This window comes from Ochotona curzoniae, unplaced genomic scaffold (assembly GCF_017591425.1).
Source record: "Ochotona curzoniae isolate NIBS_2020 unplaced genomic scaffold, NIBS_Ocur_1.0 contig_4514, whole genome shotgun sequence".
Taxonomy (NCBI): domain Eukaryota; kingdom Metazoa; phylum Chordata; class Mammalia; order Lagomorpha; family Ochotonidae; genus Ochotona; species Ochotona curzoniae.
The window spans coordinates 2,853,321-2,878,499 of record NW_024466312.1 but is presented as its reverse complement, the minus strand read 5'-3'; positions in this window follow the sequence as shown (position 1 = coordinate 2,878,499).

Sequence of the window (25,179 nt, the reverse complement as noted above, 5' to 3'; positions counted from 1 at the left end):
TGGCTGCCGTAGGTGTCTTAATAAGATGCTGTGCGTTGGGGCTAGAGGCATAAAATCCCATCTCAAGGCACCAAGAAAGGCTTGCTTTTTTCCCCCCTCTGAAATGAATTTGAACTTGAGGATCCTGAAGCCCTCGAGGATGCAGAACTACCCACTGACAAAGTCACAAGTTTGGGGATTGGAGTGTGATTGGGAACTCTTGGCTATATGTCCTTTTTGGTTGAAGCCGGCACTGTTGCTCCCACCCTTGATGTCTTGACAAAAATGGCAACCAACATTTTTGATTAAAGAAAATTGCATTTATTTTGATTGAACAACTTTTCATCTGATTTTAGACTTCTCTTTTATCTGACTCCTGTCAGAATCCTTTCTTTCACAAGAGGCTTTGAAAATTACAGGCGACAGCATCTGAAATGTTAAAACACAGTAGTCTGGTGTGGGCTAGTAATTACCTCAGGGTGGGTTTTAAATACATGGTTAATCATATAGTAAGTTCTTTCTGACAAACGTGACTTCCTCCCCTGCCTAACTATCACCCTCCGCTAATATCATTCCTCAAACCTGTGTTATCGTAAGTATTCACATGGCTTGAACAAACCCACTGGAATGCGAGCTCTGTGAGGAACGGTTATCTTCTCATTGTTCACCACGTGTTCCACACCATGACGACTCCACGCACTATCAGTGAAGAGGGAGATGATAGTTGACTAAGAAGTGCCAACGGAACCCAAAGAATTTATTTTTTATTCAACATCTAAGACTTACTTCTTACCCAAGGACCTTCTTCTTATCATTTATTTCAACAGGGCCTCATTAGGTTTTTCTTTTTAATCTAGCCAACCTATTACTTGTTCCACAAAAAGCAGAAACAAAAAAACAAATAAGAAATCTAAATTTGCTCTCTGTATCCCTTTGCTCAGTATTGTTTGCTCAGCAGCAAGTTGTGTCTTCTGCCCCTCCACCCTCAGCTCTGCTTTGCAGCAGTCTGTCCTTTCAGATCCATCTCAAAGAGCAGCTCTTCAGGAAGACCTTTAACAAGCCTCTCACCCACCTCTAAGCAGCCTGCAATTACATTTCAATGAGCCTCCTTTAGCCTGCCTTTTATAGATATTGTGTTCATCTTGGGATCAGCACTGTGGCACTTCAGGTTACACTGCTGTCTGTTATCCCAGCATTCCATACAAACACTGAGTTGAGTCCCAGTTGCTCCACGTTCACACCAGCTCCATGCTAATGACCTGGGAAAGCAGCAGAAGATGGCTAAGTCCTTGGGCTCTTGCCGCCAATATTGGGGCCTGGATGGAATTTCCAGATCATGCCTATTGGCTCCAAGCATGGATTTAACCAGATATCTGCAGCTTCTGGCAATACCCACTCTCTTTTATTGTCCCACCAACTCCAAGGAAAAGAAGAGTTTTCTGCTATTGCTGATCTCTGGTCTGCTTCATCAAAACTATTTTGCTAGTCTCTCATCACTTATGTAATACATTTCCTATTAAATTCCACTTGCAGTACCTAGAGTGGGTTGGCTTTCATTAAGTAATACTGAATTATGTAACAGAACAATATAAAATAAACAAAAAGGTGTTAAATATTGATTTATTTGAAAGGCAGAGTGATGGGTTGAAGGGGTAGAGTTTAATCAAAAAGAGAGATCATCTACACATTGTCTCACTCCCCACATGGCCGCAATGGCCTGACGTTGGGTCAGGCCAAAGCCAGGAGCTCTGTCAGGTCTGCCATGTGGTAGGAGGAACCCAAGGGTTTGGACCATCATCTCTGCTTTCCCAAACACATTGTCAGGAAAAAGGATGGGAAACAGCAGCCAGGATCAAACAAGTGTTCTGACAGAGGATGCCAGCATCACAAACAATAGCTTAGCGTGCTGTGCCACAACCTTGGCTCCATCTTATACAAAAATTTGAATAAGTTACTTTATTATATCCTACTTGTAAAAGAGAGCATGTCTTTCTGCGCAAGATGAAAATGATTTTTACATTTTATGCTTTTTTTAGCCAGTACTTCTTTTTTCATACTCAGTGGTCATCAACATGAAGTGTATTTTTTGAAAACAAAATGTCTTTATGAATTTTGAACTTCACCTCTAAGTTCTGTCTTTCCCATATTCCCCCAAGTAGTCCCCCAAGACTCACCTACCTCTTTTGGTTCATGGCCTAGCTTTTTTGATCATCTGAAACTTAACTCTTTATAAGAACCAAAAATGTCAATCTGTATATGGAACGGTGTGCAATACGTACAAGACAGGTTACCTCAGCTTCCTGCTTAGCAGAATTATTGTTTAGCCAAACAAATGGCCATAACCTGGAAAGGAACAGTCCACAGCAGTGATGCTCAGCTGGGGGTGGATTTGCCCTTCAAGAGACATTTGACAATGTCACAATAAGGCCACAGGTGTGCTGCTGGCATGTTGTGGGTAAAAGGGATGGAGGTTGCCCAATATCCTACAGTGCACAGAAAATCTCCCGTTAAAGAATTATCCAGACTCAAGGGTCATTATTGCTCTCACTGAGAAACTCTCCTTAGAACAAGAGCAATCAGAATGGCCAGGCTTCTACTGTGCTCATGTAGTCACAATAGTTAACAATGCAATATACATGTTTAACTCTTCTAAAAAGTAATAATTGCCACAGATAATTAAACAGTAGTCACCTAGATGACTTTTTAGGTGTTATTTATTTATTTATTTCAAAGTCAAAGAGAGCAAGAAAGAAAAAGAAAGTCTTGCATTCACTGGTTCATACCCAGATGGTCACGACGCCAGGGCTGAGCCCTGCTGAAGCTGGGAACCGGAAGCTTCGTTTGAGTTTCCCATGTGGATAGTGTCTTTTGTTTCTCCTAGGTCTTTGGTCAGGAGTTGGATTAGAAATGGAGGTGCTGGATGAAGAATCAGCACCATAAGGAAGGCCAGTACCACTGGCAGTAAGTTTACCCGCAATGCCACATCATCGGCTCCTGTTGCTGATGTGCTTATTTACTCATAGTTTATGTAAATCCCTGAGTTTTAAGATTCTGAATTCTTTCTCCCAACACTAACAGTTCCCTTGTGTTTAGTCAATAGACTGCTAAATCATTTACAGTGAATTTTTATTATGCTCAAAGAGACCATTCTAGAGTCCAGGATTTCTGGCATCCAGGAAAATATATTGCAAATAAAATAAAATGGTTTATTCAAGCTATGAAGAACAGACAGATTAAGAATGTGAACTCTAAGTACACGCAGACTGTCCAAGTACAAGTCTACATTATTCTCTTTCCCCAGACAGGTATATGTCAAAAGCCCCAAACTAAATACACTTTGACCTCACACCAGACTCCTATAATTCCACAGAGATTTCAATGAGTCACCAAAGATATTTCAAGGTTGCATCCTTCAGTGGGCCAGAACCAAGAAACCTATTCTGGTCTGTTTCAGAACAGTTTACACTGTGAGACTAGGCGGATGGTATTTTTCCATGCTGATGGTACATGCACTGCTCAGGCGTGACCACAAACCTAGTGCATCACAACTTCCAAGAACAGAACCTGCGAGTCAGGTTAGAGAACCGCAGTTCTGGGCAGATCTTTTCTAGAAGCCTGGACTTCAGCAGAGACAAGTTTATATCCACCCTCCAGCAAATTCTTGGACATTGGCTATGCTTTCGAGTCCTCATAAATGCAAGAGCAGGTTGCAGATCTTAGATCACAGGTCCAGGGCAAAGCTAAATGCTGTCCCAGGAAATACTCAGTGGTAGCTGCTCTCCATCAGTCACCGGGCTTCGAACGTTTGATCTACAGTTCATTTTTGTTTCTCCTTTGTTTCTGATTTCTTTTCTAGTCCAGGATATCCTGTTCTTTCTCCAAAGTATGTTTTGAATATATTGATTTCTCAGTTTCCACTACTCCAACCTCAGCATCCCATTGCTTCTTTACTGAAACACTGTCAAAGTTCCTAGACATCGTTGCCTCCAATCCAACTCGGCCATAATCCCTTGACCAAGAACACTGCAACCAAAGTCACTGTTATGACGCTTAAGTATGACTTCCATGCTCAAAATTCTTTAGAGATCTATATCCTTTAATCTTCCCTAAAACCTGAAATCTGTCCTCTGACCTCTATTATAACTTTTCTAGTATTTTCTCACAATTTCTGTTCCAACTCTTTGTGTGCTTTCTTAAAAATCAGTGTTATGCTCTGAATTTTAGAATTTTCTCCATCTCAGTGCTAACTCCAAATATTTTTAGTGTATTCATTTTCAAATGTGCACTCTTTCATGAATGCTGACTTCATCCCAAGGTCTAAAAGTGTTCAATCCCTCCTTGAAGGTCTTGCTGAAAATGTTTTTCTCATTCTTCCCTTTAGTATACTCATGTGTCTCTCTTATGCCTGGCAGTTCCCTTAGGGACTACTCTACGTGGCAGATTCTCCTTCCAACTTGGTAGAACAAACACTGTGAGTAAAGCCCACAGCAACTGCAGTTTTCTGCGTCTGCAATGTTTTTAAACTTACCTAATGTGGTAATTCCTTTTCGATTACTGGCATTTGGAAAAAATAATTTTATTATAGCTGTAAATCAAACTGAAAACTACCACAAAGATTGAAAAATGCTGTGTGAACAGAATACTTCTCTTACCCTTAGCCATTCTGAAAGTTGGCTTTATGTATAAACTTGGCCAAATTAATTTCAACTGGCTGATTAATCAATTATAGCTGGATCTGCTATTCAATCAAAGCCTAGTGTTGGCATTGCCTTGGAGGTGTGTTGTAAACGTGACTCGCATGTATAACCAGCTGAGAGGTGAGAGAGGTTTTCCTGTCCTTATTCAACTAGTGGAAAGATCTGAAAGCAGAGCTGAGGCTTTCCCAAAGGAGAAATTCCACCCGTGTTGTCCTTCAGCCGCAGCTCAGGCAGAAGCCATCCTGCTTGACCTCTCTCACTGCCCTGTGAAGTTTCAACTCAATGGACCATAATTATATAAGGCCAATTATCTACAACAAATCTCTCATATCATGACTGACAACCATTATGAAAATTTACACTCTCCAAATTTAAAAGAATAAACAATGGTTGCATGAATACATGCATATTGATGTCTATATTTATGTATATAATATACGATTGTATACAAGGTTATTTCAAGAAGTTTGAGAAATTAAAAAGCAAATTAATTTTGGTGAAAAAGATTCTTAAATCTATGCATTTTTTTTTCCTAATTTATTACTTCCATGACCTTTTGGAGACTCTCTCATTTCCTATCAGCCCCTTAGCTCTTTCACTGTGGGGCGTGTAAGCAAAGCTCATGTGCTCATCAACACAAACACGTCCTGTCTTTGTCACAAACGGCAAGTGCTTGCTGTTTCAGTCATCCTCTTAAGGCATTAGTCCCAGAACCTTGTGATAACTGGGAGATAAAATCAATCAAGGTGGTGTTGTATGAAGGCTGCCTTCGCTGCTGAATTCAAACGTCAGCCTCTCCCACTCCTATTTGTAACCAGTTTTCTTCATAGCATGCCTTTTGTGGTGCAAATATTACATCCTCTGGTCCTCACTAGCACACTAAGCCAATGTCTACTTAGGCTACAGTTGTCCCTGGGTACATTTTCTTCATCAGGAAAGCATGCATATACACATATATGTATACATCAAATGATTAAAAGACACCTTTTGTTTAATATGCAAGTTTAAACATCATGACAATGTTCAATCTTTCTGAGAGTGCTTAGAGAGATAGCCTGCATAGCTGCAATGGGAATTCATGTGGCCTTTCTGAACAGTCATTTACCTCAAAATCGCAAGCTCTTATACCTAAGAGTTTCTGCTGCACACAATGATTTGTGTGCATGTATCTGCTGCTTGGTGTTATCAGTAAGAAAAAAATATTGCCGAGTCAGTTACCTGGCAAATGATAAGGATATAGCTTCCCCTTTCTAATGATATGCAGGCTGTTTTTGCAGATATTGATATAGTCTGGAAGGAAATTTGGAAACTTGAGAAAATATACAAAATATGATATTCAGTGAAAGGATTATAAAGTCATATATTTTATCAGCAAGAGTCCAACCAAAAAAGCAGGCACATGTATTGAGAAATTTACTGCAAAAATTTGATCACATACTTATAAATCTGAAATCCATAGGATAGATTGCGAGGAAAGGATGATGGGGTGGGGTTCTCTCAGTCTGTCTCTTTTTCTCTCTTTCTCCCAGGAACTTCACTCTTGTTTTAAAGACTTCCCAACCAACCAAGTCAGACAACCATGTAATCCAAAGTAATCTCTTGTATTTGAAATTAATTCGACTTTAATTTACATCTACAAAACCATTTCCCAACAATACTTAGCCATGTTCAACTACTCAAGACAAAACTGCTGACTAGTCAGAAATCCCACATACACATTCCATGGGAAGTTCGTCCTGGGAAAAGAAAAGTGTAATGAGAGTGATAAAAATATTTATTCCTATGTGGTAAGATTATGAAAGATTGTTTCTTGTGTCATGCTGCAAGTCTAAATATTTTGAATAAAATATATGCAATGTTGCAATTTTAGTCATAAAATAAAGGATGCTTCAAATGTCAATAAGTTAGGTAGAATCAAAGGCATCAAAGTGAAAAACAAATGATCACTTATCTTCTTAATATAAAAGCTCCTGTTGGATAAATAAAGCATGCGAGTGAAACGCATCATAAACCATCTCATGAGCAATAGATCTCAGAACTTGGGAAGCTCCACCCAACTATGGGGACACCCCAGAGGGGCCGCTTTTCAGCTGGACACAAGAGGGAAAGAGAGGGCAGGGAACGATTTGATCCTTTTGGACAGCGACAGCCCTCACAGGCTGATCTGTTGTTGACTGGAGTACGTGAGGGCCCGCAGGTGCTTAACTACTACACATTCACAAATTTTACTTTAGCACTGATTCTCTCCTGTGTGTTGTGAGTGTAACGAATGAGAGGAAAACAGATTTCCTCCAGTGTAAACAACATGCTTTTCTCATAACACAATTTACTCTCACACGAGTCAACTTCAATCCCTCAGTAAATTCCGATGATAGAAGCAGCTAAAAGAGGTGGTAGAACAACTCCTTGTGTTAAGAGATGACAGAGCTGAAGGCACCAGACGCTGGGTTATTTGCTCAAGGCCACCCACATGGCTGGGACAAAGGCAAGACTGCTTTCCAAACTCCTTTACAGAGTGCAGTACTGTGTGATTTCTGCTATATCCTTCTTAGGCTTTGTAATAGGAACAAGAAAGTTACTGCTGAAGGTAATTATTTAATTTTATTCACTCAGTTGCATTGATTGTGAAGTATTCATTTGCTTAGTCTCCTAATTCTTCATGATGCACTGATAAATGAACAGAAAGTCACTTACTTTCCATGGATGTGGGTAGTCAGTCTTTGTGTTGCTCTGGTACATGTTCGTCTGCTTCCCCACCTTCCCTTGGTGGAACCTCCTCCTTAATACGACAGTATTCGGAAGTGGGATCTTTGAGAGATGATGATGTCATGAGAATGGAGTCCTTATAGATGGAATTAATCCCCTTCTCAGACAGACTCTAGAGATTTCCACCATACGAGGACATGGCAAAAAGACAAATGTATGTGAGCAGGAAACATTGTCCTCACCAAACTCTGAATCAGACACTACCTTTGTGTTGGGTTTCGGTCTCCGGAACTATGAGGATGCAACTTTCATTGTCTACAGGCACCCAGTCTGCAATATTCTGCTGTAGCCTGAGCCAAGACAGGACTCTGGGAAGCAGTGAAATGAGGCAGAAGGAGCAAGAATTGTGCAAGATGGTTGTTCCAGATTGTTCAAAGGAGCAGCATGTGTACACACTGAGTGGCCTTGGGGAAGTTTGGAATCCCTCCTGAGCGTCTCTCATCTTGAATTTGACTTACTCTTTGCTTCCTCAAAGGGTATTTTGAGAATTAAATGGGATAACATATGCAAGGTTCATGGTCAATAGAGCCACATAATAAATATTAATCACTTTGCCCTTAAGAGAATGATGGCTTCTTTAAAATATGACTACAGAGTCCTTTTTTAACAACAACAATAACAACAAAAGTGTTTTATAGTTAAAGAACAGGGAGGAGGAACATCTGTTTATGGTGTCCTTTGGTGAAAGAACATTCATTTGTATTCCAGGGCAATGATGTAGCCCTAATTCTCCAGACGCTTGAATGCAGTTAGTGGGAATGGATCATTATTTAGCCTCCCTGGAAGGGAGGGAATTACTGGTGAGCTCTTGTAATAAGGGCTTTAGAGCAGCCATTTCTGAATCCTAATTTCACTTTGTCACATGACTGAATCTCCTGTCTGCTAATGTCATGCTATTCATAAAGAAGAAGTTTATGCTTAAGAAAATATTTAAGGGACTTTACTTCTCCAGATGTCTCTCTGTGTCTCTCTATCTCTCAAATAAGTAATGAAAATATTTTAAAATGAAATTTAAATCCAACTGCCCATACAGTTTCAATACTCTGCCATAGTCTGGGTAAGTGTCACAAGGAATGCAAGAGCACTTGCCATCTTGTATCTCTAGCAAACCACTGTTGCCAACACGCAATCCCCGTAACTGCTCTTGGGAACCTGTTCAGGACAAGAGAATGGTCCCTCCTCGGGCCTTGGTCTCTGCCTTGGCAGCATGCTCTTTTCTGGGGGAGAAAGCCTGAGTGTGACCCCCCTCCAGGTGTGGTGGCTTGATTAAAGGGGTCTGTTCCTAATCCTCACGCTCACCACAGAAGAAAACAAATTAATTCAACCAGATGTTTGTCACAGTAACACATCTGCAAGGTGACAGACCTTCAACATCCAAAACAGGCATATCTACTTCACCTATCTAATTTTTCCATCAACATTTACAAGCATCAAAGGAAACATATGGCACTCCAAAACCCAATGCAATTGAAATATAATCCTGTTAAATGTCAATATTTTACATTTTGTTTCTAAATACATTAGACCAGGAATAAAATATTTCTACTTAATAGTGTCATTAGATACTATGGAGACATAGAAAGATTAATATACTTTCAGTTGTGACAATTATTTGGACATTATATTGGTCAACTCAGGCTGCCATTATAAAAATATCCTAACTAGAGGACATAAACAATAAAAATGTACTTTCTTCACAGTTCTGGAGCCTGGAAGTCTATGAGCCGGTCTCTTCTGAGGCCTCTCCTGGGTTTGCAGATGGCCACCCGGTTGCTATAGTCTCATAAGGTCTTCTTTCATTGCATGTGTGCTTCTTATTCTCTGTTTCGTACAAGGAGAGCAGTCACACAGGATTATGACCCACTTGTTCATATAACCCCAATTACCTCTTCAAAGAGCCTATCTCTGTGTAACATTTGGTAGAACAGGTAAGACACCACTTGGGAAGCCTGCCTTTCATGTCTGAGAGTCTGAGTTCAAGTCTGGCTCTGCTTCTGATTCCAGCTTCCTGCTAAAGAGGACCTTGGGAGTCAGCTGGTGGCGGCTCAAGAATTTGGGTCCCTGCCACCCATGGAAGAAATCCAAACTGAAGTTATAGTTCCTGGCTCCAGCCTGGCCCTGCCCCATATGTTGTGGTTTTCTGGTGAGTGAGTCCACTGACTGAAGACTTTTTCTCTCTCTCTCTCTCTCTCTCTCTCCCTCACTTTCTCTGAGAGACCCATTTTTCTTGAACAAAGAGAAGAAAAATGCTAAGAATTTTTGAGGAGGAAAGAAAAGAAACAGAAAAAGAAAAAAAAATCACTTGTTTGAAAGACCTTATCTCATTCTGAGGTTCTGGATCCTAAAACTTTCAATTCAATCAATTGAATTTCATCCAATCCTTAACAGAAATCTGTGGGCAAATCTTTGCAGTCACCTTACCAGTGGGGACACTGTTGGCCAGATGTTTGATGCCATCTTCATCCCTTATTCAACAGTCCATCAGTTGACCACAAAGGTTTCCAGTGTGGTGATGATTACATGCTGGTGGTTCTGGTCCCATATATAGAACCACAGCTGACCATAGTTCTTACCCCTTCTGCACTAGACAAAACAGACACTTCAGAAGGCAGTTGCTCATTAAAACAGACAAGGGTGGAAGAACAAAGATTTGCTTTGATGGTATTCATTAAAGGTAGCTGCATTTATAAAGACCAAAGAAGAAAATGAGAAACATCTATTCCTGATCATTTAACAGTTTCATAGAATTTGAAAACATAGAATATTAAAATGCTGCTTTGGTTCCTAGCTGCTCTGCTTCTAACCCAGCTCCATGCTAAGTACCTAGAAATCCAGTGGCTGATGGCACAAGTATTTGGATCCCTGCAGCCACATGCGAGACCTGAATGGAGTTCCAGGTAGATGGAACATCTCTTTCCACCTCTGTCTCTCCCTCTCTGTTAATATGCCCTTCAAACAAATAAAATAAATCTTTTGGAAAAAAAGACAGTTTGGACTCTCAACTGCACCCCCATGTTCCTTTCACATCATATCACCCCTCCGTCCTCCTGATTTTGGCCTGATCCAACCCTGGCAGTTGTGGGCATTTGGGGAATGAACCAGCTGATGGATGATCTCTCTATTTCCCTGTCTCTCTGTCTTTCAAAGAAACTAAAATTATAAAACTTAAATATTTTTAAATGGAACATAAAATGAGTCTGAATCACCTATTAGGATTCATTCTTTTGGAAATTTTTCAGACTATCAAATGCCAGTTATCGTTTCCCTTCAAATCATCAAGTCTGCCTGGAGGTGATATCCTGTGTTCAAGACTGTGGTCTTTGGAGGTAAACCACCTCAGGGGGTGCTGCTACTGATTTGCTGACCTAACTTCCCTATTTCTGAATTTTTTCACCTGGAAAATGGAGATAATACCTACATTGTTTTGTGAGTCTGAAGACTAACTGAGATAATGTATATGGGGTGCTTAGAGTATTACCTGCTACATAGTAAGCACCCTCCCGCCCGTAACTTAGCATAATCTGACAATAGTAGGACAGCAATACGCAATTAACAGACCATACTTGGAATTTCAAATTCTAATTTCTTTGCTTGACTAACAACAAATAAGTCAATACTCTCTTATGACACCGGGCAGCAGCAACAAACCTCAGTTCTTAGCTGTGTGATCAGAGAGCTAAACATCAACCCTCTGATGCACTAAATGACCAAGTATGACAGCACTGAATCAGGTGTGTGAAATGCGTTTTGGACTGAGGCAATGAGTGTTTCAACTTGCAATGGATTTATCGGAACACAATTCCATCCAAAGTTGAAGTGCATCTGTATATGAACAAAACTAAGATAAGTCATCTGATGGATGGTGTACAATTGAGCTCTACTGAAGAAGCGTACTGAGCGTGAAGAAGTCAGGTGTAGACAGAAATGGCAAAAGGTCCCTGTCATTGACAGCCTTGGAATGTGAAGAAATGTAAAGAATTTCAGCAATTAGGACAAAATTTCTGGCAATGAAGTGGTCAGGTGGCCATGTGTCTAGAACCAGTCTGGGGACTCTGATGAAGACAGTCCACTCCCCTGACAGGCCATAAGGTAAGGTACTCTACCAGCTGTCTCATCTTTTTACACACACACACGCACACTCTGCCATACTAAGTTCAGTAGAACTCTTTCCCCTCCTGGCCTCAGCAGTTCATCTCTTTGCCCTTTCCAGTAAAATTCTTTGTCAGTTGTCACCTCATCTGCTTGCTCATCAGCCACACATTCTTCGTCATGGATAAAAAGTTCCCAGAGTTTGAATCAGTGGTAACATTACTATCTTCTGATTTTCTTACTATGTGCATGAAATTAATGATACAGACTACAAACTATCTTCACATAAATGCAAATTAATTAATGGATTAATGCAGTGTATAATGTGCTAATATGTTCACCTGACCTTCTTAGTGATATAAATAAATTAAAACCAAGTTACAAACACTATGTGGAGTGTCATTTGAGATCAGGCACTTGCACACTGGGTTGAAACAAGGTAGATTCGAGGCAAATAAAGACAATGAAGCAACATTTGTTAGAAGCTGCCTGCCGTCTCCTGAGTTCCATTTGCATGTGACTTCAACCTGTACATCTGCTGGTTCTAGGGCAGAGTAGACTTTTCAAATACAGACTCCATGTAGTCAGTGACTGCAAGAACTTGCACGGAGAGACTATTTAGTGCTGAGGTTGTTGAATAAAACACCAGCCTTTCGGGAAAGACCCTGATTCATAAAATTGGAGAAACCACACTCTGCCTATTTATTATTTTAAAGCCTATCCCTGGAGGAATCAAATCAAAGAGGACTTGTTTTTATTAAATAGGATTCCAGAGTTTGTTGCAAATCGGCCGACTTTAAAAACATTCACAGGATTGAAGGTTCAACTGTAATAACTTCTTTCTCTCTCTCTCTCTTTAAGCATTTTCTTTACCAAGTATATGCATTTGGAGCCATTCAAACACATCAAATAAAGAAATGATGGAACAGTTTGTTCTCCTTCATCACAGATCGTTTCTACGGAAAGCTGTGCTATAATGAGTATTTCAAAGTGGATTTGATGTTAAATGTACTGGATATAAGTACTACGCTGTTGAAACTTTTATAAATAGAATGCTGTATAGTAATCAATTTAAAATGTGTTTTTCGGGTGCAAAGAAGATAATTGCCTCCTCAAACTATTAAATCACTTTAATAACTGTTTAAATTAAAGAGCTGGGCTATGAATTCAGGAAGTCAAATACCTGAATACTTAGCATCATGTCTATGAAATACCTTGAAAATTAACATGGATTTCTCATTTAGAAATACATCCTGCCTCATGCATGACCTTCTTCGGAGCCACATCTGTGTTCCAGTCCTCATCCTAAAACTGGCTGATGACCAGACTTGGAACATTTGGTATTTTTGTCTCACAGTCTTTTCACCCATAGAACAGTGCTATCTGTTCCCTCTTTCGCATCATAAACAGTGATAGTTACAAATTGCTTTGAATTTACTTTGAGTTAATTTCCTAAATGTATGATTATTACCACAGAATTTTAGAACAGGGAGGGTCACAACCAGTGTCCCAGGCATGTCTATGGACCACTGACTCAACATCATTTCAGGGCTCCAGTAGCATGTATAGCTTATTTCTTAACATGTTTGCATATTCACATTAATATTTAAATCTTTATCATTTCTAAGATTTCTTGGATATGGTAGAAAAGTGTGGGTGGTTAAGTTCAGAGGAATTCAGACCAAATTAAAACAAAAATCTACATTAAAATCAAGGAGGCATAGGCCTTTGGCTTGGTGGTTGGGATGCTGATTGGGTACCTGCATCTCATATTGGAGTACCTGGATTTGATAGCAGCCCTAGCTCCTGATCCAGCTTCCTGCCAGTGCAGACCCTGCAGAGCAATGATGATAGTTCAAGTAATCGTATCCTGGTAACACTTATGGGAGATACAGATTGAACTGCCTGCTCCAAACTTGGAGTCACTATGGAAATTTGGAAGTTTTCTCTCCCTTTCCTGCACATAATTAATACAAAAAATTTTTTAAAGAAAGGGCACAGAGATATGGCGAAAGACTGCCAAGATTTATATGTCATATTGGCAAATGAGACAGTAGAAAGATGATTTTGGAAAAGAAGGGCTGATTGGGCATAAAATACAGTGGAGAGTACAATGGAAGCTTGTTCTCTCATTTCCCATTCTGGAACACCTCAGTCACAGTAAGATCTTCACAGTGAACATGGAGAAGTCACGAGTTGGCACTGGGGCCAAAACAGATAATGCACAGAGGGGTTTCACTACATGATCTCCATGACAACACCCCTGAAGCTACAAACTGATGTGTTATTAGAGAGGGAGGGTCTGCTACTCCCTCTGCTACTGGTCAAGTAGCAGAGTTAGTATTTGGGTTTTTTTTTTAATTTGGTTTGTTTAAAAATGTTTTATTGGAAAGTCAGATATACAGAGAGAAGAGACAGACAGGAAAATCTTCCATTTGATGATTCACGCCCCAAGTGGCTGTAACAGCTACAGCTGAGCTGATGTGAAGCCAGGAGCTGGAAACCAGGAGCTTCCTTTGGGTCTCTCATGAAGGTACAGGGTCCCAAAGCTTTGAGCCATTCTCAACTGCTTTCCCAGGCTACAATCAGGGAGCTGGATGGGAAGTGGGGCTGCCAGGATTAGAACTGGTGCCCATATGGGATCCCAGCGTGTTGCCAGCCGAGGACTTTACTTGCTGCACTACTGAGCTGGGTCCAGATTTAGTATCTGAAATGAGGTTTGCTTCTTAAATTTAACAATGATCTTTGTTCCCATTGCTGATTATTTCCTAAGCATTGAAAGATTACTGTCCTCTTGAAGGACTTCTTAAGACTAATTTGTCTTCTCCCAAATCCTAATCATGTCCAGCACAAAACTAGTGTTGAGTTACATATTTGTCCCTGGTGACAGATTCCCTGATCATGGATGTGTTAGACTGTGAGTGCCCTGAGGCCAAGCTTTCTAGTCCTCTGGTTTCTACCACCTTCCCAGCACCTATCTCAGGGATGAACAGAGAGGCGATACCCTAATGTTGATGGAATGAGCTGTTAGATCAACAGCTTCCAATCCAAAAGATTTATTGGAAACCAAGCCTTCCCCAGCACCCCTCCTTCAGCTATAAGTGTCCTTGTCCTGTCTTTTCACACTGCTATAGCATTCTTAGTAAGAACTTGAATATGAACTAAACATGTAATTGAACAAAATAATCTCCTTAGAAACTAAAATGCATGGTGCCAACATGGTAGCCTAGCAGTCCAACATTCTATCTACTGCACTGGCATCCTATGTGGGCATCAGTTCCTGTGCTAGTCTCTCCACTTATGATCAAGCTCTCTGCTTATGCCCTGGGAAAAAGTAATTGGTCATTCCAGTGCTTGGATCCCTGCACCCACCTGGGAGAGCTGGAAGAAGTTCCTGGTTCCTGGCTTTGATTTAGCTCAGCTTTGGCCATTGCAGCCATCTGGGGAGTGAATCAGGAGATGGAAGAGTTCTGTTTCTCATCTGTGAATCTCTCAAAATAAGTGGATAAATCTTAAAAAAACAAAAACAAAAACCAACCCCAAAGCATTCCTATTCAGTAAGATGGTTCTGTTCAGCAGGGCAGAAATTGATTGCCTCCTTATCTATGAAGATAAACTTTTTTTTTCTTTGGCCCCAAATCTTACCCTTATTACTTTGAATTGCTGCCAGGGTCAAGGACTAAGATTTAGTTAACATTTTCACTTTCAATCATTTTGTGATGGTCCGTATTCAAGACTCATTTATTGGAAAGGTAGAGTTAGAGATACAGAGGCAGAGAGGTTTTCCATGCCCTGGTTCACTCCCAGATGGCTGCAATGGCCAGAGCTGAACAGATCCAAAGGTCGGAGCGAGGAACTTCATCCAGGTCTCTCATATGGGTGTTCTGACCAAAGCACTTGGGCCGTCTTCTACTGCTTTTCCAGTCACATTAGCAGGGAACAAGATCAGAAGCAGTTTTTCCAGGGCTATATGGGATGCTAACACTGCAGGCAGTGGTTTTAATCTACTATGCCACAGTACCAGTTCTAAGACAACAGTTTTCTTATGGACTTGCTTAACAGTAATTTCTTAGATTTTTAATACAGTTATGCTTAGATTGAACATTTCTGTGGGATCTCTCTATTTTTTGCAATTTGTATCTCACAGCAGAGGCAGTGACTATCTGAAGCTCATAGTCATAGTGCTTCTTTGGCATATCCAGCAATCCAGGGCAATTGCAGATGGAAGAATTCAGCAATCGATGTTTACAGTCCTCAGAATCTAGCTCTTTGGGTCCAGTGCAATGGCTCAGTGGCTAAATCTCATTTTGCATGTGCCAGGATCCCATATGGGTGGCTGTTCATGTACTGGCTGCCCCACTTCCCATCCAGCTCCCACTGGGAAAACAGTAAAGAATATCCCAAAGCCTTGGGACCCTGCACCCACAAGGGAGACCCAGAAACTCTTGGCTCCTGGCTCCTGGCTTCAGATTGGCTCAGCCCCTGCTTTTGCGACCATTTGGAGCATGAATCAGCAGATGGAAGACCTTTCTCTCTGTCTTTTCCTCTCTCTGTAAATCTGATCTGCTTTTCAATAATGATAATAACAATAATGATAATAAAACCTTTTTAGAAGACTGTAGTTCTGTGTCAATTCCCCGTTTCTTCACTGGACATCTTCTGTGGATACTAACACTTAGCTCTTTCTTCTTTCAGTGTTTGATTCATTTTGAAGAAGGTTCAGGTTTCAGCCTGTGATTTGAAGCACAGCATGTCCTCTCTGTGTGGACATATAGAGTATTAAGGGCATGTATTTCCAGTATGGTGCAACACAGCATGGCGTGCACAGCACGCTGACAAAACAGCATGTTGATAAAACAGTACACTCACCTCAGAGCAAGACATGAAATGAAATCCTGTAAGATTTAAACTTCTAAATCAGTCTGTTTACCCTTGTAGAGTTAATGAGATGTATCCTATCACATCAATTCTTCTACTTTCATAATTTCACATTTATTTGTGTGATATTGTGATGAATGGCTATGCCCCACCAGGACTGCCAGTTGTCAGACTCTAGGCTGTCGTTACCTCTAGCTGCCTGTTTTGTTCACTATTCTATGCTTATAGGTTAGCACAAGGCTTAAGAAGTCAATAAAACTATCAAGAAAGCAAAAATAGATCACTCTACACTGTAAGTGTACAAGATCTCTTTCCTGGAAAAAGCACGTAAGACAAAGTTTTAAACTTTGCTTCAAACACAGTCCCAAAACAGCAGAAACAAATCACTTGGGATTCTTGAAAAAGAGTCCCAGGCTCTAAATCAGAATCACCAAGCCATCCACCCTTCAGTACATATTCAAGGGGAATTCTTAAGTATCCTGCAATTGGAAAACCCACTGCTGGTAGTTCTTTTATTTGGTAGCATTGTATACTTCAAAGGAATGTTTTCCATTTTAAACCAGCACTTTGAGCCCAAAATATTATTGGGGCGACTGGGGGTTACATATCAAAGGCAAATAACATCAGAGGAAGCAAAGACTTCACTCAAGGATGGTTGGGCTGCATTGTGGACTTGCTTCACAGCAGGTTGGTTTTATGCCTTTATTTTATATTAAGATTGTATGTGGTCTAATGAAAAACTTGAGATTCTAGAATTTTCAGTCTTTGGGGATACACATACAAGTCTTCCTGTCATTCAGGCAGCACCTAGGACAGATTGTTTCCAGCCAAGTGGCGTGTTTGATGTGAAAAGCACACCTCTAATTAATCATCATGTGCCCAGCTGGGGCACTTTCTCCAGAACCACTGCAAGCATGACTGAAGGGCCGTTCTCACCTGCTTCCCAGGAACATAGGCATTATATAAATGGCTTGCTAATTTTGTCTCTGGGCTTCTTTTGCTAATTTGGTGCATTTGTTTATTTTTGTCAGACTGTGAACTAGACACTTCATAATCGGGAGGCTGTAATGAGAAAAACGTTGACTCATTTTGTTAGACATCTGGAGAGGGAGGAGAAGTGCTTCGTTCCTTGAATTTGGATTATGAAAGGTAGGGGTGTTTCAAAAAAGAAAAATAACTATGCTGCTTATAATTTTGCTCCCGAAAATGCTGATTAATAGCCAAACCAAGTCAAGTAACACCTTGTTCCCACTTGCTAGCAGTGAATTTCCAGTAGAGAGGGCTTAATAGAAAATAAATCCAATGCAACCTTCCATTTTCATTTTCCTGTTTACTATATTGCAAGAACATGCCTGATTCTTTGAACAAAAGTTTTCATTACATCGGATTCTGCCTTATTGAAACACTCAAACAAGTTGTGCTCCTTTTTCTCAGATCTTAAATGAAGCAATTGATTCCCAGTGCATGGAAGAATTCTTGACATTTTAATGAAATCTTTATCTTAGAGTAACATGCTGTATTTTATATTTCAAAAGCAGGGGGTTAAAAAGGTCTCCAAAGTCAAAAGCATCCAGAAATCTGCTGCTCTTAGAGTATACTCCACATTCTTCTCCACGCTGAAATATCCAGTGTAACCTTTAGTAGAATGTGTAATTCTAAACTATGTCTCAGCACTCTGTTAGACTCCTTTGAATCTTCTGAGTCTTCATTACTCTAGTGAACTTTTCTGAACATTTTATATCAGAACATATAAACCAAAAATTGTTAGGTAGTAATACAAGTGCCCATTCCCACTATTAATATATCCTATTAGAATATCACAATTAATGAGCTGCACCCAGTTTTCTATGTTTTTTTTAAATCCAAAATCCTTTCATCTTCTTTTGTCAACTTTTTGTGTTCAGATTAACTTTTTTCCTTAATTTTAGCTCATAACAGTAAGGGAAAAAGATGTGGTATTTGTCTTTCTGTTTTGGGCTTTTTTGCCTCTAATTCATGTTCTCTAATTCCATCACTTTTACTGCAAAGAAAAAAATGACATCTAAGTCTCTTCTGAATTAACTATTCTGAAAATACTAGCAAGAGTTTTCCTTATAAGAGACACAGTCTTAATGAAATTGCCTAGTGTTTGAGCTCCATGAATACTTGACATGAGAAATTTCCCTTGTATAAAATACATGCCAGCCTTGACTGCCACTTTGCTGAAAGTGTGTACATAACTTGAATTATATTACCACATCTTTGCTTCCCAATCAGGTGTCAAACTTGGCAAACAAAGCTTCAACCGAATTAAAAGATAGTGTCGAGCACGGCTAAATTAAAGGAAACCTGTATGTTGAGATTACTAAGTACCAGGCAGTAGTCACTGCCTAAATCCAAGGAAACCTTTGCAGGTAGATAGCTAATCTAGCTTAGAGAGAAATGAAATGATTGGGTCAAGTTTCTCCCTGTTTTCTCATAGATAGAACAAGAGGGAGAATATTTAAAAGCTGTGCTATCAATATGACATAGAAAAGGGCTATGTGGATATTTAAGTTAGGATCCTTTCCCTGTGACTTTATTTTCACAGGTAAGGACAGGTATTAAAAAACAGATGATAATGGACTCAAACTGAGACCCAAAGTCAAGCAACTCTTTCACCATAGGACAGCCCCAAAGATGTAATTATCACTTTACTTCCCAAAATTCTCTCTTAGTTTCCTACTGAAGCCTTCCATTGCTAGACCAAGTTCTCAGAAAGCAAAGCCTGTGTCAGCAGCACCATTACCCGTTGAAAACTCAGAAGACTTGTACAGATTTCAGGTTCCACTCCAGGCCTGTTGAACACATATTTCCATGAGCTGCTCAAGTGATTCTGATGTTCTCTAAGTTTAAGAACCACAATGCTCATATTGATTCAGGTCAGTCTCACCTTGATTGCAATTCGCTTTCTTCACCTTCAGGGTTTTCTAACTTTATAGGAAGCAATAGAAGGACCTTACCACCCAGGCCAGAAAGGGAGAAGCACAGGCCATGACTGGGATCACAGGGCTTGCAATGCAGGCATTTGGCTGTGTCTCCTTCTCTGTTTCTCTGCAAGATTTTCATATTGTACAGGTGCTCTTCTAATTTCATAGGTGCATGTATTTTATAAACAGCCCTGATTATTTCATTCCAGTTATATTCCATCAGCTGCTTTTAAGTAATAAATTCATGGATTGGTATTTCTATAATAATTTCTAAACTTTCCTCCATCACCATTTCCATAGATTTTACTAAATCACTTTTGGCATCCATTATATTCCATTTTGACATCATATAGTATACTCACTAAGAGAAAGAGAGGGAAAAAAAATTCTATCTGCTGGTCTACTTCTCAAATGCCTGTAACAAACAGGGCCCAGCTAGGCCTGGAACCCAGAGCTCAATCTGGGTCTCCCACATTTGCAGCTGGGATTCAATCATTTGAGCCATCCATTGCTGCCTCCCAGGGTGTACATGAACAGGAAGCTGGAATTGGAAGCAGTGCCAACACTTGAATCCAGGCAGTTCAGCATGGGACAAATGTGTCCCAAGTAGACATCTGGACCACAGGCCCAGCCATTTGACCTGTTTCTGCTACAGATTAGCGTCAAAGAAAGATTTCAGATAGCTGAGTGCCACAATAAGAAAGCTTGCTGCAGAAAATGTAAAGGAAAACAGGGGGTAATGCATGTACAAATAGAATCCTAAGCGTGCAGTAGTAAACACCATCTGCTTATGTAAGAATACACAGCTAACTACTTCCACCACTTCTGTTAAGGCTTCATTCCCTTTTCACATGCATGTTAAAAATATATAATAAAAAATAAGCTTTTGTTCTTACCAATGCATTTGTACTGCATAAAATCATGGACAATCATGCCCAGAGGAGCTCAAATATATGAAATGCAGAAATTCTTCAACCTTACTCACACCACACAGGGAAGTACAAGCGAACAGACTCAGTCATGTTTTCCTTAGAAAAGCAAATCTGACTCTAGTGGGTTTAAATTAAGAAACTGATACATTCAAAAGGAATGAAGGATCACAAAACATTTTTTTCTTTTGGTAGAATTGCAAAGCATACATTTACTGAGCACACAGGATATTCTTATGATTATATCACTTGTTTGTGATAGAAAGGCAAAACAGTAAGAATCTAAAGGCATTCTTCTGCACTCTGTAATTTTTTTCTCTAGAAGCATTTTCTGTGGAAATTCTGGAGAAAGGGTAACAGTGAATGCTTTCTGCTTTGCAGAATGTACAAACTCCACTGATGTACACCACTCTGCTGATAGTCCATGAAGGCAGCCACAGATTCTCCATAAATCGAGTGCACAATTGTGTTCTAATAAAACATTTCAAAGACACTTTTTTTAAAACACACACACACACACACACACACACACATACACACACACACACACACACACTAGATACTGGGCTTGTTCAGTCCCTGGGAGTAGCCTGGTGCCAGTAGTTCTACTCTGGGAATTATTTCCATGCACAACACTGCAACCACTGGCCTTGAAATCTCTTGCCTGTCCCCTGGTGCGGCCTGGGTGTTCTCTTATGAGTTGTTAGTCATTCGCCCATGCACCCATTCATCTTCTTTCAATATGATTTTTTATGATGATAAGTCTAAACTCATTCTCCATCCAGTCCTCCCTGAGCATGCTGTTTATTTGGAAGCTTGCTCACAGAGCAACTGGCTTTATATATTTGCCGAGATGTTTCATAGGAACTGAAACTCAGCATTAAAACCATTCTTTCTCACGATGCCTGCTCCTCCTTATTGTGGGCTTCCCGTGTAGAGACTGGCACAGTCATCCACCCAGGCTGAGAATTACAGCCAATCAATATGCTGCTCAACACTAAGCTAAATGTAGCCAATGCTACTGGCTCCTCTGCAGCATCAATAGCCATGACCTGCAGCTCTCTGCAAAGCATGGACAGATAACAGAAATATGGTGCTGGGTACAAAAGGAAGAAGCAGAGTATATTCTGTGATGGGACAGAACTTTTAAATTAGCAATTACTCATTTATCTATGTGTTTATTTACTTGAGTGATCCCATCTGATGAGTCAGCCCTCAAATACCCAACAATGCACAAGGTTGAGCTGATCTGAAGCCAGGAGCCATGATTTCAACGCAGGTCTCCCACATGTGTGGCAAGAACCCAATCACTTGAGCTATCAGTTGCTGTGTCCCAGGATCTGTATTAGCAGGACTGGCATAAGGAGCCAGACCATGGAATTAAACTCACATACTGCAAAATAGGACAAAGATGTCCTCTACTGGCATTGTAACTACTAGATCAAATGCCTATCCAGAGGTGCTACTGTTCATTTACTCTGGAATTCATTCATGATTTAAAAAAAAAAAAAAACAACATTTTAAGTTTTTCAAAATAGAAAAATCCTGGTCTACAAACCACAAAATGAGAGCTTTTGGAAAAATACAGGGTAAACAAAGTGGAGGTTGGAAAAAAAGAAAAAAAAGAAGAATATTGACCAAAAAAGCTTGACAAATGACTGCAGTAAATCATTCTTAACTCTTCCTTCTCAAATTTGAAAGTTGCATTACAAGGCTGAAAATCACATTTGCCATCAAATTAGTTGAAACAAATGACCACTTGGTCAATTATTATGATATTTGAAAATCTGAAAAAACCTCAAAAAATTGAGGTTATGCATATAAATTTTAGTTAATAGGTTGGGATTTTTCTTGGTTTTTTCATTCTATTTGTAAGGCAGAGAGACATACAGAGGGAGCTTTTCCATCTGTTGATTAACTACTCTAAGCATTCACCAGGTTCAGAACTGGGCCACGCTGAAACTGGGAGCCAGGAACTCCAGCCAGGTCCCTCACTTGGCTACAGGGGTTTAAGGACCAGAGCCATCAACTTCCACATAGCAGGGTGAGCTCTAGGATAAAGCTGCACCAGAAGTGGTATAGCCTGGATTCCAGTCAGCTTTGTCAATATGGAACGCAAAAATCCCAAGCAGACGCTTAACCACTGTGCCTAGCATCCATCCTGCTATGTGAATCTTAATGATGTTAGTTCCATAGCCTGAACCATTGTTCATTGCATTCAGGATTTTTTTTTATCACATATGAAATTTTCTGAAGTTTACTAAGGAATCCTGGTGTCAGCTTCAAGATGAGAATTTCTTCACATCTACTATGCTGTGAGCTGTCTCTGTGTGGTGGGGCTTATCAAAACACAGCAACACATCTGAGAGCGCATTGTTCAGCCAGGCATATGCCATGACATCATTGCAAAAGGTTTTTCAGATCTACTACATGAAAGTTTAAAAGCAGCAACTTGAGAAGGTTGTCAGCTATAATTTTTTAAATTACTGTGAGATAAAGCTATAGTATTTTATTTTCTGCAAGAATAATTCAAAATGAAAATACCATTAGTTGTTGCTAAGGGGAATGTAAGCCAACTGAGAGATGATTAAACTGGCCAGTATCTAATATGCGCTTTGGTGTGAAATTTTTATACACTCTGTGAAATGATACAAATCCTTGAAAAGCAAGTTAGGTTCTAAGGCTTAGGACTAAAGCTGAATATATTGAATGTGAGAGCGCATTACTTTTATCAATTCAAACTTGCAAACCAGGAAAAAAAATATTTTACTTTAAAAATACAGCTCAGTCCTTTTAATCAGTTGCTGAACGTTTCGCTTTTTCCTTGATTTGGATTCTTCTTATAAGACCTTCAACACCACTTTGACTTCTTTCAACCCAATAAGGATATGCAAACCCCACATCGGGGGCCAGTTTCCTCACTCAGCACATTCCTTTATTCTCTTGTGCAACTGCTTTTCAAACTGCAAGTCACTTCTGAAGGACTTTCGTATTCCATATTGCCCAAAAATAGGCTGCAGCAAGGGCTGTCTATTTTTAAATAACAGAAGATTTCCCTTGAGGAGGGAAGAACAAATTGTTGTATCCATAATGTACCCTCTAGTCTTTTACTTCCAGATAAATAGCAGTGATGGAGAACAAACCATTTGTTCTGGCCTTTCTCCTAAGTGTCTGGATTTTCATAGAAGTGAGGATCCTCAGGTTCTTGGGAATCTGGAGGTCTTCAAGTCCGATGCTAATGCCACACTCTTTAAGCCAGTAGGAAGGATACTGCTAACTGGGAGGAAGGGAGTGTGGTGGCAGTCATCCAGGAAACACTGTCTAACGCAGCCACAGGCCACATGGCTCTGGCTGCCACTCAGTTCAGCCCCTCAGGATCCATAAACATTGGCCTGCAACTTGAGAACATATCCAAAATTAGTGCTAACTCCACACATACAAATTATGCATATACATACTACATATATGTACAGTGTATCTCCTAATTTTGAGTGTGTTGACAAATTTTTTTTACTATTCTTCTAGATCCTATATAGAACAATTAATACTTTGCTTAAAGTGCTTATCTTGGAGAAACACCAGAACCTAAATACAGTTTTAAAAATGTACATTAAAATGCTTAAATATTTTCCTCTATTTTAAAATGTAAATTATAATTATCAGTGCTCATAATTAAAATCTGAAATAGTAAAAAGTGTTTATCTTATCAGATTTTATAACATAGGGACTTTAGATAATAGATGTAAATGATAGAAGCAGGACTTTTTAAATTCAATTAGAATATATATTTATCATAATTCAGCAAGAGTTTGCTGCTGTTGTTTTAAGTTTTGATTGTTGTTATTTACTGATAATTGTAAAATTATTCATGCATTCAAATCTCATTGGCAATGCAAAGCTGTGAAAGATTGGCATTCATTCAAAGTTTTGAAACAGTCACACATCTGGACTCACCAGGGTCTTATTTCAAGCAGTCTGGATCTTAAACTGTAAATTGAAGCCAATTCCCTCCATCTAAAGTGTTATGTCACCATATTTGGGCAAGGAATGGAGAGATTGTAATGCATAGTCTGAGTCTACACTATGTAAAAGCTAATGTTTTCTTTCTGTTTACGTGAAGTTAGATCACCACACTATGGAAAGCATTCATGAAATGAGCAAGTTACCTTTAACATAGTAATAAATGTAGCCAAGGAAACATTTAAATTGATGATTTTAAAATGTGTGTGTTGAGAGCCCAGGTTGTGGTAGAGTGCTTAAGCGGCTGTATTTCACATGGGAGGGCTGACTTCAGTTCCAGGTGCTGCACTTCCAACCCATACATTGCTAATACCCATGGAAAGAAGCAAGTGTTGTCCCAAGTACTTGATCCCCTGCAACTCACTTGGGAGACCTGTATGGCGTTCTCAGCTCTGGGCTTTGGCCTGTCCCACGCCTCACTTATGCATCCTTTTGGGAAGTGAACTAGGATGGATGATCTCTCTTTACCCTGTTTTTGCCTGTCCGTCTCATTCTGTCTGTCTCTCTTTCTGATGCTCTTTTAAATACATAATTCATAAATATTTGAAAAATAAAATACAAACCTATATGCTAGCTCTTATGTTCCTGCCTATTGTTAATTGATGATCTCAGCAGAAGTGACCCAATTTCTCCACAGGACCTTAAATAAAGATGGGTATTCCCTTGCTTGTATTATATTAAAAATGGAAATAATTCTAGCAATAGGGACGTTCCATTAACATGTGAGTTGTCAGTGTAGGACAGAAACATGAGCTCAAAAGGAAGTTGATTTTCTGAGCAGTCATAGGAAGGCAGCGATGTCCTTTATTTTGATCTTTTATAGGGGCATTGATGGAGGGATTGAAGGAAGTTGGACATTGGCTCTTTGAATCA